Source organism: Saccopteryx bilineata, chromosome 6 (genome assembly GCF_036850765.1).
Source record: "Saccopteryx bilineata isolate mSacBil1 chromosome 6, mSacBil1_pri_phased_curated, whole genome shotgun sequence".
NCBI classification, from domain to species: Eukaryota; Metazoa; Chordata; class Mammalia; order Chiroptera; family Emballonuridae; genus Saccopteryx; species Saccopteryx bilineata.
In genome coordinates, this window is record NC_089495.1 from 177,188,268 (window position 1) to 177,203,968 (window position 15,701).

General features: G+C 41.5%; 1 protein-coding gene across 1 annotated transcript in view; it reads right to left on the reverse strand.

Annotated features, from left to right (window-relative positions):
* BTBD3 (BTB domain containing 3) overlaps positions 1–14,351 on the reverse strand; it is a 38,695-nt gene extending 24,344 nt beyond the window's left edge. Inside the window, exon 1 of the mRNA XM_066234821.1 lies at positions 14,140–14,351. The gene's annotated coding sequence lies outside the window, so the exon portion shown is untranslated. The remainder of the gene's footprint in view (positions 1–14,139) is intronic.
* Positions 14,352–15,701: the final 1,350 nt, after the last annotated feature.

Below are 15,701 nucleotides of genomic sequence, written 5' to 3' on the forward strand. Positions count from 1 at the left end.
AAATATTAGAATCTTGAAAATATTGATTACACTAGTGTTTTTCAACCACTGGTCCGCGAATCGGTCTGCCAGAAATTTTGTGCTGGTCTGCTAAAGAGTTAACCACCCTGACGTTATATGAAGATTATATAGAACCAGTAATCTTAGTCAAATTCACTTATGCTCAGGGTAATTTCTGCCTCAGCAGTCCCTGAAGTAATTTTATTTTTATTGGTTCCAAGTGTAAAAAAGCAGAAAACCACTGGATTATGCCACTATGAGCTTGCTAGCTTCCCAATGCTTAATGACTGTTTCTGATGAGATTGGTAATGACATTAAATAAATATAATTTTTTGATATTGTATAATGAAACATCACTATTTGAGAGAGTTGCATAACTCATTGAACCAATGTTTTCTAATAACAATGCAATTATATTATAGAATCATGCACAGGTGAAGAGTCCATTCATAGTGTAAGACAGACCAATGGATTCTCGTAAACAAGAGCAAAATTCACTGATGGTTTTAGATTCCGCATGACAATTAACTTTTAAGAAACCAGCATTCAAGTTTTGATGAGGTATCAAATAACAACCAGGATTATCTGAAAAGGCTATTAAAATACCCCTTCCATTTCCAGCTACATATCTGGGTGAGGCCAAATTTTCATCATAGGCTCCAACCAACACATTTGTTTATTTTTAAACAAATAAATATTGTTTTAAAGATTTTCTGTTTTCACTTTTACTCCAGTAAGTAGCAATAGACATAATAAAAGCTCTCTGGGCTTCTCAAAATATTTAAGCATGTAAGAATTCAGAGACCAAAAAGTAGAACTACCAACATCATAAGGAGTTTGGATTTTACTGTGACTGGTAGTAAGTAAGCCACTGAAGATTTTCAACAAAGATTATAAAATAGATATAAGGGGTCCTTGGGTTATGACAGCCTCAACATATGTTTCGAGTTTATGACATTCACTCCCATAAAAACTTAACAACTGAGACGTGTTTTGGCTTACACCATTAGCGTTGTACTTACGACTACGGACTACGTGGAAGAACTAGTTCCAGACAATCCTGGAATAATTCTTTAGGAAGGCAGAGAGGCCTGCAACAGGTCCTGTACCCTCTACATCAGCTGCTTCTCAGACGAAACACCTGTAGTACAGGTAGAATCATCTCCAGCGTCTCCTGCATGTTCCTTAGGCAATCCTGATTCACCTGACCCAGTATCTCCAGCACCTTCTGCAGGTTCTCCTGCCTCTCCAGCTTCCTCTTCCCAATAGGTCACTCTCTCCCGCCTTGCAATGCCCCTTCCAGTGTGCAAGTCAACCGCAGGAATAAAGGTAAAGAATTTTTTACACTCATTTTTTGTTATTTTTTTCTGCTACCACAGTACAGTATATTTACGTCCTTTTCCTTTTCCTGTGGCTTAACTGTGTTTTTATTTATTTATTTTTATTTTTTTTATTTTTTTGTATTTTTCTGAAGCTGGAAACGGGGAGAGACAGTCAGTCTCCAGCAGGTGCCCAACCGGGATCCACCCGGCACGCCCACCAAGGGGCGATGCTCTGCCCCTCTGGGGTGTCGCTCTGCTGCAACTAGAGCCACTCTAGCGCCTGGGGCAGAGGCCAAGGAGCCATCCCCAGCGCCCGGGCCATCTTTGCTCCAATGGAGCCCCGCTGCGGGAGGGGAAGAGAGAGACAGAGAGGAAGGAGGGGGGAGGGGTGAAGAAGCAAATGGGCGCGTCTCCTGTGTGCCCTGGCCGGGAATCGAACCCGGAACTTCTGCACGCCAGGCCGACGCTCTACCACTGAGCCAACTGGCCAGGGCCTTAACTGTGTTTTTATGTTGTAATTATGATTTTACAACTGTGTTATATAGGTAAGTGACTTGGGCTAGGGTAGTGGTTCTCAAAAGAGTGTGCCCTATAAGATTTCCAGGTGCATCCCATGGTATTCCAGAGAAATGTGTCCCTGTTGGGGACCAAAAAACTAACAGAGTTTTTGAAGTTTAGACTTTTTGGGGACAGAGGTGTGGGGAATTGGCTGTAAGCTGAGAGTCTGCCCAACACCCATCTCACTTGCCTGATTAGGTTGCAAAAGGCTGTTAAGCTGTGGTGCTGGATTGTTTACACTACCCCCCCCCCATGTTCCCGGGAAAGACTGCAGGCAAGTTCCTTCCATGCTTTGTTTAGTGTCAAGTTAAGACCATAGGTATGGTGGGGGTTTTGGATTGATGATTAAACATAAGGAATTGTCTCTTGAAGCCTTTTGGATTTCTATAAAAGAAGAATGAGGCAATATCTAAAATAGCTTTGAACATTTTTCTACAATTTTCAACATCCTATTTATGTGAATTAAGATTTTCTATCCTCAACACAATTAAGAGTAAAAAGAGAGGAATTCTTCACTGTATTGATGAGGAAATGAGATTTTACCTTTCAATATATGCCCAAACATTGAAGAAATCACTAGGACACATCAGACTCATGTTTCTCATAAACACAAGAATGAAAAAACTTAACACATTCGCACCAGGAACTGCCAGATTTACTAAATCTTACTAAGAATGTATATATAAAAAGATAACATTTTGTCATTTTTTTAATTTTTTAACCCCTCTTTTTTACAAATTCTAAAAAGCATAACTCAAAAAATGTAACATAAAAATGTTTTTTATGTCAGAATAAATTTAATTTTGTTTTGGTTAATTACCATAAAAGCACGCTTGGATTTTATATTTTTTTCTTCAATATTTGACTTATTATAACATTTCTCAGAAATTTGTATATAGTGTGCCTACAATTATTTGTAGGATTTTAAATGCGCCCCAACTTCAAAAGGTTTGAGAACCACTGGGCTAGGGTGTGTTCTGACTTACACCAAAATTCAGGTTACATCACTGTCATAGGAATGGAACTGTGTCACAATCAGAGGACCCTCTGTAAATAAAAGTAAAAATAAAAAAAAGAAAAGTATAAGTGATCAGGGAAGGTTTCTATACATACCTGCTTTTTTGGCTTTACTCTTCTATAAAACAGTAACTAATTCTCAAAGCATAATTTTCAACCATTCACTGCAAAGAGTCTTTTATACATTAGGAAGACAGAATGAAGAAACATGACAATCTCTGTCACAAAAATTTAATTCTATTTGTTCATGATATTGTTTGATACCTTAGCATTGCCCAAACCTAAAACTCACAGGATACAAGGTACAAGATATAGCAATTGACAACACCTTCTTTGAAGATCTTAAGAGAAAATTTTAAATGGACTTTGAGTAGACACTGTCCCTAGAAACATCATATAAACCAGCAAAAAAGCAGCAAATACTTCTGATACTTTACTTTCTCCTGCATCACATTTCCATAGCAACCTCTGCTGTTCCCCTAAGCCTGAATGCCAACATTTAGAGAATTTGTTGTTGACTTTTTCCTTCATTTAAGAGAGGCATATTAGGTAGAACCTGCCTTCTTCCACATCATTTTAATACCTTTCTCCATACTACTTCATACAGTAGTGTTTGATGTCACATAACATTAGAATTTTCCTATACGTACATTAAATAGTAGAAAACAGTTTATTGGAAATAAAATTTAGATTAGGATTTTGCAGAAGTCCAAAGGAAATATTTAATCTATCAAAAGTAACTTTCCATTTTAAAATAGCCTTTTATTAAAGAGCTGGTGTTCAACACATTCTCAGCTTCATTTTAAAAAAAGATAATAGAGGTTGCACATGTCAGTAGGGTTGCTATCCTCATAATTACTTTATACTCACTAATTACAAACAAGTTTAGAAAACCTATAAAATCAAAATCCAGGTTGAACTGACCTTGAGCATCTGATTTCCCTCTAACCCAAACACCACTACACAGTGACATCCCAACCAACAGCCACTTGGAAGAGTGTAGCAGGGCCTGGTGACCATTTTGAGCACATGCCAGGAGATGTTTACTAACCAAGAGTCCAGGATCAATTCTGGCACTATGAGGACTCTTTCATGGCACTGACAAGAGAAAGTAGATCATAGAGTAACCCAGACTTTTCGGTAAGCATGGGCTACGTCATCAGTTCCACAGAAATACTTGAATAGGATTAAATTAACTAGGAAATGTACTAATTCACATAAGGAATTTCGGGGAAGGTGAGAAACCGAGTAACACCAGAAGTGACTGTTCCTGTGCCCTCTCCCTCCTGTCCACTCTCCAGCAGACGGGAGCCAGCTTCTAGCACTTCCTCTAGCTCCTGAGGCCCAGGACAGGGTGACGGATGAAACCACATACCCGTCAGAGGGGAGTCTTACATGGGGTGTCTGGAGGGGCTGTGTATGTAGCCAGCAGCAGCTGTCTGGAGTCTGAACTTGCATCTTGGGCAGAAGCTACTACTCCTGGGTAGCTTCTCACCATTTTTAATGTTGAAAATAAGATTATTTTGGGAAGAGATACATGCTGTAATCTTATTTAAGAATTTTATCATTTTCTAAACTTTCCAGGAATGTCGATAATTCCTGAATAAGCCTCCAATAACACATCTAGATGTAGTTTGACTACTACACTCAATTTTTCACTACATTTTCCATGAACCAAAGGTATGAAAAATAGGTGGCAGCTATATATATGTAAGCCCTAGTCTATCCGGACACATGCAGTATAATAAAAGCTAAAAGCCAAAATGAGCCCCTCAATATAGAGAAGGTATGTTTGCTGGTGTGGGGTAGGCAAGAGAACCACTTCCAAAAAACTGAGTGAAGATAAGCAAGCTATCAATGAAAATATCTACATACAAAACATAAACTTACACAAGTCCCGAAACCAAGCAGAGAACTGTAAAAACGAGGTGTGTATTCTAAATGGGCTACCTATTAATAACCTAAACTAAGGGATAGTTTGTGATTCAGCAGCAGAAATGCAAGTCAGTGCTTTCCACCCAGCTTTGGCAATAGGACTGACTGTTCAAAGTTCAAAATAAAAGATTGTAACCGTGATATGTGCAAAAGAATGAGTCTTCACAACAAAACCCAGATACAATGCTACATAGCGGTTCAAAGGCAAGGCAAATTCACACTGTAGCTGCATTCATATTAGTAGTGCTAGGGAAATTTCATTTCTAGTATGTGTGGTAATCATGACTAAAATGTTGATACCCTCTAACTGAATGTGGGACGACCCTTGCTCATACCCAGGGTGGGGCAAAAGTAGGTTTACAATTGTGAGGACATGAAACAAAGCTTACTCTTGTATTATTATTTATTAATTATTGTGTTATTTTTCCATATGAATTGTAAACCTACTTTTGCCGCACCCTGTACCATTACAGGAAAATTAAGTAGTTAAAAAAAAACAAACTAGATATAACTTGAGGAAAAAACATGTACACTGAAGAAATGTTCATATTTTTATGCTTTTAGGCAGCAGCTACTACTGGGTTTATGACTGTATAGAGATACATATATATTTGGTTTGCCATCTATTCGATGACCAGAAGATCTCTAATAATCATCTAGTCTTGCACACTGACACCATTTATTTGCATAGCGATCGCAACAGTACAAACCATACAAATATGTCTTGCTCTATAAAAAAGAAGAGGAAAGGTAGTCTGATGTTTTTAAGATATTCTTGGATTTGAAGGACACAAAAGAAGACTAGAAAACCTGCAAGCAAAACTTTAAAATGACTGCTGCAGGGATGACTGCCAGGTGCTCTTGTCTGGGAAACGGAAGGGAAAGACCCGGGAGCCTTTGATTTTCCAGCTTTAGTTTTGAATACAGTTATATGCTTTTGTGGCTCTGAGGGTTTCAAAACCACCTTATAAAAGAACTTACTTCAGCTAGAATCTCAGAGAAAGAAAGAATTAAAGGGGACATGAGAGATGGAGAAGTATCCTGAACAGCAAGAAAGCACAGAAGAAAACAAATGGTCACAGTCCGCTTTAAGAAATCAGTTAAAGAATAAATACTGTAACAGTACATCACTGATATTTACCAGGGGGCTCAGGCACCAATTTGGAAAGTTCCCAAGATGAAGTCACTGCACAACTTTTCACTGAAAAACTGAAATCCAAAGAGAGCAGGTTCTAGAATACAATTTATGTCCTTCAGATATGAATCCAGGCAAGTGGCTAGGCTTGTCTGACAGTTAGGTGACCTTCCCCTACACTGGCACAGTTTAGCACTTCACAGACAGGGTCCTCATTAGTCCTCACAAACTCTCTATGTGTTACATCCATTATAAACGGTACACGTTCTGGCACTTCTCTCCCTTGCTGGTGGGATGCTAAATAACCAATGATGGATCCACAGAGGCGGAAGCACTGTGTACTGTGCCGCTTCCTGAGAAATTCATTGGGGCGGTGTGTGTGTGGGGGGCAGACTACATTTATTCATTCAAACCTATTTATTGAGTAACTTCTATGTACCTGACACTTGGAACACATTAATGAACAGATAAAAAAAATACTCCCCAACATGGAACTTACAGTCTAGAAGTAGGGGAAAGAGACAAGTCACCAAACAAGTCATCTAGTAATTTAGACGGTAAATCAATGCTGCAGAGTAAGTAGGGTATTGCAAGAGGGATACAAGGCGAAGCTTGCAATTATAAAGAACACTGACAAGGTGTAATTTTAGTGAAGACTCAGATGAGGTGAGCGAGTTGGCCATAGATCTATCTGCGGAGAATCTCTTACAGGCAGAGGGAAACCAAGCACAATGACAGGGAAGGGGGACCGTGCCTGACATGTCCCCAGATGAGCAAGGAGGTGAGTGAGGATGGCGGGTGGAAGGAGAGTAGGAGAAGGAGGGAAGCGAAAGAGGTCGTGTTAGCGGTGACCAGACCATATTCGGCTTTGTGAATCTTTATGAGAAATCTGATTTTTATTCTGAGTATATTTTAAGTATAACCTGATTGTTTTTGTTTTGTTTTGAATCACTCTGGTTGTTAAACTGATAACAAATTAAAGGGTAGCCAGAAAAGGAGAAAGAACAGGCTGCTGCAGTAATTCAGGCAAGAGATACTGGACACTTGGATAAGAAGCACGCAGTAGGGGCGGGAAAAGGGGTTGAACTCCAGAATCTATTTGAAGGCAAGACTTTGGATACATTCTGAAGAGAAAGCAGCAGGATTTGCTGACAGCCTGGACGCAGAGGGGGGGAGAAAAAGAAGAATTAGGATGATTCCAAGGTTTCTGGCTAAATAAATGAAAAAATGGAGCCAAGTCAGAGCAGGTTACAGGAAAAAGCAGGTCTGCAGAGGAAGAGAATTATTCAGTTTTTGTTCTGTTAAAATTGAGGTACAGGCCCTGGCTGGTTGGCTCAGTGGTAGAGCGTCGGCCTGGCGTGCAGGAGTCCCGGGTTCGATTCCCGGCCAGGGCACACAGGAGAAGCACCCATCTGCTTCTCCACCCCTCCCCCTCTCCTTCCTCTCTGTCTCTCTCTTCCCCTCCCGCAGCAAGGCTCCATTGGAGCAAAGATGACCCGGGCACTGAGGATGGCGCTGTGGCCTCTGCCTCAGGAGCTAGAATGGCTCTGGATGCAACAGAGCGACGTCCCAGAGGGGCAGAGCATCGCCCCTGGTGGGCATGCTGGGTGGATCCCGGTCGGGCGCATGCGGGAGTCTGTCTGACTGCCTCCCCGTTTCCAGCTTTGGAAAAATGAAAAAAAAATTGAGGTACATTTTATATACCCAAGTGAAAAAGTCAAAAAAGTAGTTAGGTATGTGTGGCAGGAGTTTAAGAGTGGTGCCCCAGCTGGAAACACACATTTGGGAGTCCTAAGCAGCTCCGTGCAGTTTATGGAAGTCTTACAACCGTGACAAGTGTCCTGTAAGAACTGAGCCTTGAATAGGTTGGCAAGAAAAGAAAACCAACACAAATTTTAAGAAACAACTGAAAAAGAAAAATATCCAGTGGGTCAATGGTATAGTAGGAAAAGTAGGAGTGTGGTATCCACAAAATTAAATGAAGAAAGCATATATTTAGAAAAAAGAGAGGGAATGATTCATTATATTCAATGTTTCTAACAAGTACAGACAGAGAAATCACTGCTGGATTTAGCAACTTGGAATAGTTTCTCTTGAAAAAGCCTGGTGACTATATCCCACCCTAACCCTACCCTAGAAGACATGATTATGAACTAAACATAGTACCTTTCAATTTTCTCATGAATTGAATTTGTTTTTCTAAAGAATTATTCAAAAGGAAGATTTACTCCAGTTTAATATTTGGGACTCAAATCAATAAATAGGTTTGTTATGAAATACTAGTGACAAACTTTAGTTACTACCATTAATCTGTTAATATTCAATTCCTGTCCCTTAAAAAAATACAAATACCTCTATGTAAATTGGAAATAAAAGGCTAGATTTCCTGTCCTCATGAGGCGCTCTAAAACCAAAAGCCGCCTGACCTGTGGTGGCGTAGTGGATAAAGCGTCGACCTGGAAATGCTGAGGTCGCCGGTTCGAAACCCTAGGTTTGCCTGGTCAAGGCACATATGGGAGTTGATGCTTCCTGCTCCTCCCCCCTGTCTCTCTCTTCTCTCTCTCTCTCTCCCTCTCTCTTCTCTCTAAAAATGAATAAAAAAAAAAAAAAAAAACTTAAAACCAAAAGCCAATCATGTAGCACTGTTTTTCCTGTTACAGTAAAGAACAACACACTCTGTACATTATTACCATTACTATTTGATTATCTTCCAAAATGCCAACACTAGTCCAGCCTGCCAGAATACCAAAATAAAAGGTAAAATTATTAGAAAAAAGTAGACACGAGTGTCATTATCTGCAATTGATTATATAACTAGGAACCAAGAAAATAAACTGCAAAATTCCTAGAATAAGAGCCAGCTATAAAATAAATATACTAAAATCAACAACTATCTTATACGAGCAAAGTCAATACGAAGAACCCATCACAACAGCAACAAAAACATAAATACCTAAGCACCCTAACAAGAAATATTTGGACTTACATGCAAAAAAAAAAAAAAAAAAAAGAGGTATATATACCTCTGCTATGATAGAATGACCTTTTATGTCCCTGAATAGAAAGTGACTACTATCCATGTAGATGAGTCCTTGCCAGAATAAAAATGCAATGTAACTGGTTATTTCTTAGTTCTAAGGATTCATCAACAAGGGTCTTCCATATGAAGATGGCAGGTTTAACAAATATTCAAGTATAACCTTTCTCTCAACTCCACTAAGATGGCAGTAAGGACGTCTTTCTAGAAGACACAGACCCACGGACTTAAGGAACAGGAGTGAAACTAAGCACAATCATGGAGGTGGAGAGCAGAATGATGAGAAGCACCCTCGCAGACCTGAGAGAGTGCAGTTTGACGGGGTCAGTGAGGAAAGCTGAGCAGCACTCTGGACCACTCAAAAACTGGATGTGAAAGGGTGGTGGGCTAACAGAAGGTTGGCAAAGGCTGTGGGAGAAGCCCTGTCTTCCTCTGTGCCCTTCCCACCTCCTCCCTGTAGAGCACTGGCTTACTGGCCGTCCCAAGAGCCCACTAAGACTTAACGCTGATTTTTGGGAGAGTAGGTGAAACAGGTAAGTCTGAACTGTGTGACTACACAAACAGGCTGCTGCCATAGCAGACAGATGCTTCCTCGAACACTGGCAGCTGGACTCCGCCTCAGTGCACGGTGCTGGAAGACCACTCTCTGACCAATCCAGAGGAAAGATCTTACAAATGGCCCCAGTTAAACACTCGGAAGAAAACTTTTTAGTCAATAGTCAGAAGGCTGCCACTGGGGAGCAGACTAAGGATGTTGGGGGCAGAGGGGCTTAAAGAGTTGGGGACCCCTTCTTTCACAGTAAGCCTTTCAATATTCTTAAATTTATATGATATGCATGTATTTATGAAAAGAAGATAATACTCTTTATCTAAGATAGATGAATGTAATTACAGTTTGTTTTTAACTAGTGTGACCTGCTCTACCAGGTATTTCTATGTATTCTAAATCTACTTTAAAAAGACATGGCATTGATAAAGATTAGAGATTAATGCATAGGTAAGTAAGGCCTAATACAGAACTAGACACCAAAACTAGTTAAGATCTTAAAATATAATAAAGGAAAAACTACTAACCAGTAAGGTAAGGATGGACTATTTATACTTAACAAATGATGCTGGTAGAATTGGCGCTTTGGGGAGAAGGTGGTATAAGACAATTCATATCGATACACTAATATAAAATTAAATGTAAAAACCTAATATATTTCCAAAATTTTCTTTCATTTACTTTGGCTGTGGGTTTTCCAAACATAACTGTTCACAAAGAAAAATCATAAAGAACAAGGTATGGAGAGATGACTACATAAAAATGAAAATATTCTGTTGTTTGGGAAAACATCATAAAGTAAAAGACAAATTACAACCTGGGGGTGGGAAAATCACGGCAAATATGAAAAAGGCACAATACTCTTTACATAAAACAGATTTTAAAATTATTTCTAAAAATTATCAAGTAAGAGTATGATGGGCAAAATAGCTGACTAAACTCTCAAAACGTAAAACAAAAAACAAATGACTAATTTCACTAGCTACCAAAAATGTCAATTAAGGTAGTAAGACCACAAACATTGGAATGCTGACATCATGGGATGACCATTCTGCACTTGCGGGAATCACTGTGTCTAAGCATTAGCAATTGGGCAATAACTCCTCAAGAGTCATAAAAGTCTTCACCTTTGCCTGAGGAATTCTCTTTAAATCCAACCCAAACAGGTCAGACATACTGAGACTTTCAAATAAAGGCATTTATCACAGCTCTGCCTGCATGTCTATTACCTTCTGAACCTATGTCCTCTGACAGACTCTGCTGAGGACCTTCCTTTATTTGGTTCACTGCATCTCTCTGAAACTACACCGCTGCCACCATTATTACCCTCACGCTATGCAATCACAAGTAAATGCAATGAAAAAATTAGGTAGTTAAGGTCACTTAGATCAAAAGTAGCCAGGCTCAGATTTGCAGTCACCATTTAATACCATATTCTCAACTACTAAAAATGGAAATGTGTCAAACAATAGAAAACAGGTTGAACTCAGGCATACCTACCATTAAACATTGTACTTCCAAGGAAGATTTAAAGGCATAGGAAATCTGTGATACATTAAGTGAAAGTACAGTACTCAAACCTACAGATGAAATTAAAAGGCCAATTGTGTTTAAAAACATGTCTCTGCAGACAAATAAAAAGACTAATAGCAAAACTTCATCCCATGAGTAGTTATTTATTTCTGAAAAATGTGATTGTTATTTTCTTAATTTTTTTAATAACTCAAAAAAATGTCTACAATAGGGATAAATGCTTTTTATTTTTTAATGTTTAAAAACCATAGAAACAATAGAAATTCTTAGTTGCACCTGCTTCAGAGGCCTCAATTTTTAAACAAGCAATGAAAACAGGGACAATTAGGTGAGCAGTTACTATCTTAGCAACATGGCATTATTGATGAACTAAAAGGTCCATCAAATGAGAGAGCTTTCCATCATTATTCTTTTCAAGACTTTATTTATTTATTCATTTTAGAGAGGAGAGAGAGAGAGAGAGAGAGAAGGGAGGAGCAGGAAGCATCAACTCCCATATGTGCCTTGACCAGGCAAGCCCAGGGTTTTGAACCAGCGACCTCAGCATTCCAGGTCGATGCTTTATCCACTGCGCCACCACAGGTCAGACCATCATTATTCTTTTCTTAAAGTGAAATGGGAAAAAATTAGCCTTATAGAACTTGCTTGATAGTGCAGTTAACTGAAACCTAACTAGTACACAAAACAAGAGATATGAGCAAGAGAAAACCTCTTCAACACCCAATGCCCCAAACACTGGACTACTAAAAGCACTTTGGAATTCACTGACTGAATTGCGTTATATCACAGTATAAAGTTAGGTTTCAAAATAATAATAATAAATAATAATAATAATAAAAGCCTAACACAAGTAAGTGATATATTTCTACACTATTTTTTTCCTAACAGTTTTAACAGTTCCTTGCAAGGCAAACTGGAATTAGATGACTAGCAAATATCTATCTGTTTTGGGCACAAAAGAACTAACATGTTTAGAAAGCATCTTTGGATGTATGTGGGTTGGGGAAGAGGAGTGGGCAAATATGTAGACAAACTGTACCTTTCCTTTGTTACTTTGAAGTCGAACAGTACAAGTGACATAACTTTCTGTAAAGAATCAGTACTTTCTAGGAAAAAAACCAACTTGAAACTTACATACAATATGGGCATTGTTTTTCTGCCACAAATTACCCAAAGATTTTTTTTGCAAAGCTGTAGGATTATATTTCACTTTTAAATTTTAACTGTAAGGTCTTAGGACTCGAGAGAAACGATGATACAATTCTTAGGTTTGTGTACTGCAAAGGAAAACTGGTTTTTGTTTTTGTTTTATTGTTTCACTTCATTTTCGAACTTTGTTAAACAAGTTTTCAGAGAAAAAAACTGGGGAAAATGAATACTAAATATTCTGGAAAAACAACAGAGCCACGTGCAGTATGAGCATTATTAAATAATTCTGTAAAACTTAGAAAAACTGGAACTGCGTGCTCACCATTACCTGCGCTGAGACCAAGAAGTGAAAATAGTGATTCAAAATCTTCAGAAAAGGTAGCCAGTCCTATTCAGAAATCCAAAGATAAGGGCCCGCCCACTTCCCCTGGAGAACTGGTTGCTAGGGAAACCCGCAATAACCCTTTAGAGCCAGAACAGTCTGCGCGAGGAGGATCCTCCCACAGGCTGGGAATGGTTAAAAGAGGAGAGTGAGAGGAGGGAGAAGTGGAGTAGAGAGAGTTTTAAAAGACGACGAATCATCTGGCTGTGGCAGGGTCCAGAGAAAGCGGGCTTAGTAACCCCAACAGAAATTCAAAACACCAGATAGAACACTGTTCTGGACGCTGGAGTCACATTAGAGTTCAGCTAAAGTTTGAAACAGTAGAGACGCTTCCCTCTGTCCCCAGTGAGAGAAACAAACCACCCTTTGTGAGTTGCTGTCTCTGGAAAATGAAGCTATAGAGTTTCATCTCACCAACTACAAACTGATATTTTGTGCAATTAAAATCTTGACTTTCTTATATTAAACCTGTGGTTCCCAAACTGCTGCTTAAAGAAGCCACCTAGGGAGCTTTAAAATATACATTGCGTTTTAATTGATCTGGAGCGTGATTTGAGCCGAGTTTGAAAACTCCCCAGTGTTTCACTTGTGCAGCCACTTTTGGGAATTACTGTATGCCATGATTTGGCGAGGTGGCTTTAGAGTACTGTCAAAAAAGAAAGAAAAAGCACAATCATCTCCCTTTGTGTTTTTAAGGCTAATAATAGAATTAACTGCCTTTTTCCAAGCACACACAGGACAATAGTCTGCTTCATAAATAGGAATCCCCAGCATGCCTGAACAATACTTTCTTTGAAATAGAGACCAAGCAGTTTAAGTCTTTTCATCCCAAGAGAGCAAACATCCTTCTTAGTAAAACGCCAAACTCATGGGTCTAGTTTAACAGCGAATGGGCCACGAATACCGCTAAGAACCTGGTGAACCAGCTCAAGGAGCAAAAGGAAACTGAACTCCCAGGATCCCACCATCAATCGCCGGGATCCTGTGACGACCAGGGCTGGGGCGTCGGTCCCTGGAGCACCCTCCATAAAGTTACTCGAGGGAAGTTTGCTCCCGTTTGCTCCTCCGGCGAGGGGCGCGGCCCCCACCACCTGCTCCGCTGCACCGCTCCCCGACCGCGCCCCCTCGCTGGACCTCCGCCACCTCGGAGGTCGCGCACTCCGCGGACGCCCGCGCGGCCGGTGGAGCCCGGGGAACCGCCTCTTCCTTCCCCGGGGTAGCTGGGCTGCAGCCGGCTCAGCCCCCGGGGCTGGGGCACCGGACCCCCGCGCGGACCGGCACCGTCCCCGCTGAAACCCCTAAGGAAGCATGCTCGCGCGCCCGGAGTCTCAAAAGCTAGGGCAGGGGTTCCAGGCGCCCCGCACCCCGAACCCCACGCCGGTCCCGGTCCCGGCCCGGCCCCGGCCCGGTCCAACCCCGCTTGGCCCCTCCGACCCGCAGACGGGAGCGCGCCCCTGGCCAGGCGGTCTGGCGCTGCGCACGCGCGGAGGCACCCGCCCGCTCGCTCGCGGCGCCCTCACTCACCGCCCGCGTCCTCTACGCCTCGGACGTCGCCGCCGCCGCCGCCAACGCTGCTCGCCGCTGGCCGCTCCGGCCCGGTGCCCACTCCTGAGGCCCCGGCCCAGGCACTCGGGAATCTAGCGCCCGGCGGGCTCGGCGGACACCCGCACGCAGAGCACGCTCCGCGGGGGTCGCGCGCGCGCGCGCCCGCGCCCTGAACGGGGAGGGACCAAGCGGGCGGTGTTCCCTAAGGCGGCTGTGGGTACGGAGCATGCGCGCTGCCAGTCCCTTCTGGGCTCGGGTCGCTGAATGGGCGGTGATCCTGAACCAGTGAAGCGGAGAAAAGCAGAAAAGGGCCAGGAGCCCCCCCTTAGTGAGGGGCGAGTTTGCCCTTGTTCCACCAACTGAAGTTTCTTAATCTGGTTTATTCATTAATTGATGTGTTAAACATTTATTTAGCATCTACTTTGGCAGAGCCTCTGTGCAGGATACAGGGCATCCTCTACTAATGAGGAACCGATTACATTTGGGTTTGGAATTCAATTTCCGGAACTGATTCCAGCCCTCTGCACAGATTAGGAGAGTGCATTAAAAAAGATCATGCAATACCTAAAACTGCAAACCTTAGCTACAATTGAGGGAAGGGACTTTGCTACTGGCTAGGGTGAAGATAAGAACTTCTTTGAGAAGCCTGGAAGAAGAGCTGGAGTCAGAAATTAAGTTCACCTGGCAAGAAAGATGAAGATAGAAGCATAGATGGCAAAAAACAAAACAAAAAAACTAGAGACATGAAATGTGGTAGTTATACTCTAGGTAAGAAGTGGTAGGGTACTAAATTTAAGTGTTGGCACCAGGAATGGGGAAGCATAGAAACGTCAGTGATTGTCAAGAACAGGAGGATTCCCTAGCTTTATGATAGACACCTGCTTCTTGGTCGTCAGCCTTGGTATTTATTAGTAAACAAATTAGACCTCTAAAATATATAGCTTCAGTCACTAAATGATTCTTTTAACATGAATTTGGACCTGAAAAAACTTATTTCTATTCAATCAAAAAACTGAATTTGAGGCCCTGGCTGGTTGGCTCAGCAGTAGAGCATCACCCGGTGTGTGGAAGTCCTGGTTCGATTCCCGGTCAGGGCACACAGGAGAAGCACCCATCTGCTTCTCCACCCTTCCCCCTCTTCTTTCTATCTATCTCTCTCTTCCCCGCCCCCAGCCAAGGCTCCATTGGGGCAAAGTTGGCCCGGATGCTGAGGACCCCGCTCCATGGCCTCCAGTGCCTCAGGCACTGGAATGGCTCAGGTTGCAACGAAGCAGCTGCCCAGATGGGTATTGCATCGCCCCCTAGTGGGCTTGACAGGTGGATCTCAGTCGGGAGCATGTGGGAGTCTGTCTGCTTCCCGACTTCTCACTTTAGAAAAATACAAATCAAAAACAAACTGAATTTGAGAGAAAGTATATATAGTGAAAGACACATGGGCTTTGGAATACAGAAACCCCTTGTATAAAATCCAGATGCTCCAAACTAAATGGTTTGATACTGTACAAATCACTTAAATCACTTATAGTACTCATCTATAACAT